The sequence below is a fragment of the Crocuta crocuta genome, unplaced genomic scaffold (assembly GCF_008692635.1).
Source record: "Crocuta crocuta isolate KB4526 unplaced genomic scaffold, BGI_CrCroc_1.0 scaffold441, whole genome shotgun sequence".
Classification (NCBI taxonomy): Eukaryota; Metazoa; Chordata; class Mammalia; order Carnivora; family Hyaenidae; genus Crocuta; species Crocuta crocuta.
In genome coordinates, this window is record NW_027527822.1 from 260,103 (window position 1) to 264,469 (window position 4,367).

The window sequence follows — 4,367 nt, forward strand, 5'->3', positions numbered from 1 at the left end:
ATCAATAAAAGCTTATTTTTTAAAAAAGGAAATATCCATTTACCTCACTTAACCAGATTACAAGACATTGAGGCAACTATTATAGCTTCTATCACTTTACAGATAAATATTTTTAGCTCCTCAATCTACAATTCCAGGCAATGGGCAGGCAAGTGGGCAGTTAAGTAGGTGGACATAACTATTTTCTTGGGACAAAATGTGGTGCATCATTTTCTGTATGAGTAATACCACACATGTTAACCTCCCAAACAGGTTTATCAAGTGAAGTGTGATGGAAAGAAATAATGAGAGCTCTGGGAACTTCATTCTGCTGGGGTTCTCTGATCGGCCAAAACTGGAGATGGTCCTGTTTTTCACTAACATGATGTTTTACTTTCTGGCTGTCATGGGCAACTCATCCATCATCTTCCTTTCTCTGGTGGACCCTCGACTGCACAGACCAATGTACTTCTTCCTCTGCAACCTGTCCCTCCTGGATCTCTGCTACACCTCTAGCAGCATTCCTCAGATGCTGGTCAACCTCTGGGGCCCAGAAAAGACCATCACCTATATGGGTTGTGTCATACAGCTCTTTGCATTCTTGTCTGTGGGGGGCATTGAGTGCATTCTCCTTTCAGTCATGGCCTATGACCGCTTTGTGGCTGTTTGCAAGCCTCTTCACTACATGACCATCATGCACCCACAGCTGTGCCTGCGGCTGGCAGCCTGTGCCTGGCTTACTGGAATTGCCAACTCCATCCTCATGTCCCCAGTGACAATGTCTCTGGAGCGGTGTGGTCACCGTCGCATCAACCACTTTGTGTGTGAGATGCCAGCCATCATGCACATTTCCTGTGTGGACACCAGCCGTGTTGAAGGCCTGGTTTTCTTCCTGGCCATCCCCATTGTCCTGGTGCCCCTCACCATGATACTGGTTTCCTATGGCTATATTGCAGCTGCAGTTCTGCGGATCCAGTCTGCAGCTGGGAGGCGCAAGGCCTTCAATACCTGCTCTTCCCACATGATTGTAGTGTCTCTCTTCTATAGCACCATAATCTACATGTACATGCAACCGGGGAATGTGGCAAGCCAGGACCAGGGCAAGTTCCTCACCCTCTTCTACTGTCTAGTGACCCCCACTCTGAATCCTTTCATCTACACACTGAGAAACAAAGATGTGAAGGGAGCCATGTGGAAGGTTCTTGGGAAAGACCGCAGCCTGTTGGATGCAAGAGGGCACTGATGTAGGTGCTTCTTGTCCGTGAAGACTGCTTTGTTCCAGGGAGATAGCAATTCATAATGCCATATAAGATGCTGGAGTGAGAATGGAGTAGGGTCTTCTCTCTTTCAGGGATCCCAGACTAAATAACTTGTATCTTTGCTTGAGGGTAGATGGACAGAAGCCCTATGTCCTTCCAAGTGACAGACTCCATGACAAAAGATAATATGCTGGTGGAAAGAAAAATGCTATTTCCTCTTTGTTCAGTGGGTTTTTATAGGTAGATAATTATTTCTTTGCAGCCTACTTGAGTCTCTGATTCCAGAACACTGTAAAGTCACTATTAAGTGAGATCTAAAGGAAATGAGACACGAAGCAGAAAAATGTGTGTGTGTATGTGTGAGGGAGTGAATGGTATTTTGAGGCACACTTGTTTCACTCCATATACCCTTTTATCCTCCAAATTGTCTAGACCCCTGTGGACAGTATACTGTTACTACTTCAGGCTGTTGTCTGCCTCCTCTCACCCTGTGCAAATAATTTATAATCGCTTCTCTAAGAACAGTGTTTCTTTAAAATTTCAGGACATACGCCACTTGCTGGTTATTAAATCAACTTAACGAGCATTGAAAGGTGAGTTAGGGTAGCATGAAATAGAATAGAAAATTTCAGAGAGGATTGCAGAAGATAGGGTGAGTCAGTTGTGTGAGTGTCTTTGTGTGTATGTGAATCAAATGTTTTTCTTACAGTGAATCATTGACACAAAAGTTTAAAAGTCACTGACTTAAAGCAGTTTTTATTGAAACAAGTTCCAAAGCAGGCAATACACCTGCAGTGGGAAAAAATTAGAGATTCAATTCTTTTATTTTCTCTTAGAATTTTTTAATTTACATTTCAGCTAGTTAACATACAGTGTAATATTAGCTTCAGGTGTACAATATGGTGATTTGGTATTTCCATACAACACTAGGTACTCTTCACAAATCCACTCCTTAATCTCTATCACTCATCTAGCCCATCTCCCACCTACTTTCCCTCTGGTGACCATCATTTTGTTCTCTATAGTCAAGAGTCTGTTCTTGAGTTACCCCTCTCTCTCTTTTCTCTTAGGGATACTGTCCTTAGCAATTCAAGAACAGAGGGTCATAGAAGGAAATAGTGGCATGGTAGCATGTGGATGGGAACAGTGTGGAAAGTAACCAGACCACAGATGCTTAGTATGAGAACACTTGCCAGGATAGATGATGATGATGATGATGATGATGATGATGATGATGATGATGATGATGATATTAATTATGATGAAACTGGAACTATAGTGCATTAACTCATGTATTTTCACCTTCTGACTATTCTGAAGTAGGAACAATTCTAGATTTAATGGTAAGGCACAGTTTAGCTTGCAATATATATTTTTTCCTCAGACTTCACAGTAAAAGGTGAAAATGAGAAAATTTAAGTCGTAAAATTAATGAAGTTAACAAAATTTCAACTATTTGTAGTAACTAATTGGTCTCTGTAATGGTGAACTCTGTGTCAACTTGACTATGCCACAGTATCTGGGCATTTTGTCAAACACCACTTCTGCAGTTGCTGTGAATGTAGTTTTCAGATGAGTTTAACACTTCAATCCGTAGCTTTTGAGTAATGGATTTCTCTCCATTATATGGAGAAGTCCCCAGTCAGTCTTACAGTAAAACAAGCTCAGATGCCCCTAGGAAGACGGAATTCTGCCTGGGAAGACGGAATTCTGCCTTCAGACCATGGTTGGACTTTGGCTACAACATCAGCTCTTCCTTGGATCTTTGGTCTGTCCAGATTTTGAACTTGAGTGCCCACAAAATCACATGATCCAATTCCTTAAAATCTCACTATCTGTTTACCCATCTATCTACCTCTCTACTTGCCTACATCTGTGTCTATCTATCATCTCTCTCTCTCTTTCTGTCTCTCTCCCTGTCTCTCATCTGTCATCTATCTATTATCTATATCTGTGCATTCTATTGATCCTGTTTCTCTGGAGAACTCTTATACTTTCCAAAATGTAATAAAAAATAGGTATGTCTAGATTAACTTTTGCATCAGTTTTGCTTATTTTTTTAACCCTAGATTCTTTTGGTTTATACTCAGCTTTCATATTTCTTTTCTTATGTTCAAACAAACATTTTCTTGAACAAGAGAAGCTTTGCATTTATTTATTAAATTTTTAAATGTTTATTTTTGAGACAGAGAGAGAAGGAGAGCAAGAGCTTGAGCAAAAGTGGTGTAGAGAGAGAGGGACAGAGAATCCAAAGCAGGTTCTATACTGTTTGCAGCGTGCCTGATGTGAGGCAGAAACCCATGAACCATGAGTTCATGATTTGAGCCAATGTCCGACCATCAGCTGCCCCTTTGCAACCCAGGTGCCCCTTTGTTTTTATTTTCAGCCAAGACTTCCTTACTGGATTAATAGAAATTAGAAACACATGTAAGTGTTGCAGAGAATGAGGAGGGCAAGTTGGTTTATGTGTATACTACTTTATTTTCTAATTTCTCTGAATAAAAGGAAGTTCTGGCAATCTTAATTTTTGTCTTTATGAAATCTCTGAATTATTTTTTTATGGCTTTGCCTTTTGGTGGTTTTGATACATTTACATTAGTATGTACCAGGCATTGCAAGTTGTAAGTATAGGTCACATGTCCTCTCTGGGTCGCTTCTGGTGCAATGTCATGTGCATTTAGTGTGGGCCTGTATAAACAACAGTGCTGAAACAAGGTTTTAGCCTATGTTGAAATAAATAATTTAGAATTACCAATTTACTTTTTTTTCTTTTGGCCAGAAAATAATCCTATAGTATCTTTCTGTTTAGAGAATCCACCCAATTTTTATATACCTACAGTATTAATTATAACATGATTGATAAAGGTCAATTAGGATAAGATTGCTAGAACTTTCAACTGTTTATGAAAAACACAATTTGTAACTGCCAGTGTACATAAATTTTTTTTTTAATAAATACTCTAACATACACAGTTTTGGACTGCTAAACCCTCTGTGTCTTACCAAAAAGTACTGAGAAGCTTTTCAGTAAATATATGTAGACACAGATTTTTCTTCATTATGACAAAATGCAGATTTGAATAGTTGAATATTTGGATAGTTTTATGTAGTTATTCTATAAATGTACCC

The 4,367-nt window shown here is 39.5% G+C and overlaps 1 pseudogene; it reads left to right on the forward strand.

Moving 5' to 3' along the window:
• The first annotated feature begins 271 nt into the window (after positions 1–271).
• Positions 272–1,222, forward strand: LOC144241378 (putative olfactory receptor 2W6 pseudogene; annotated as a pseudogene).
• The last annotated feature ends 3,145 nt before the right edge of the window (positions 1,223–4,367 follow it).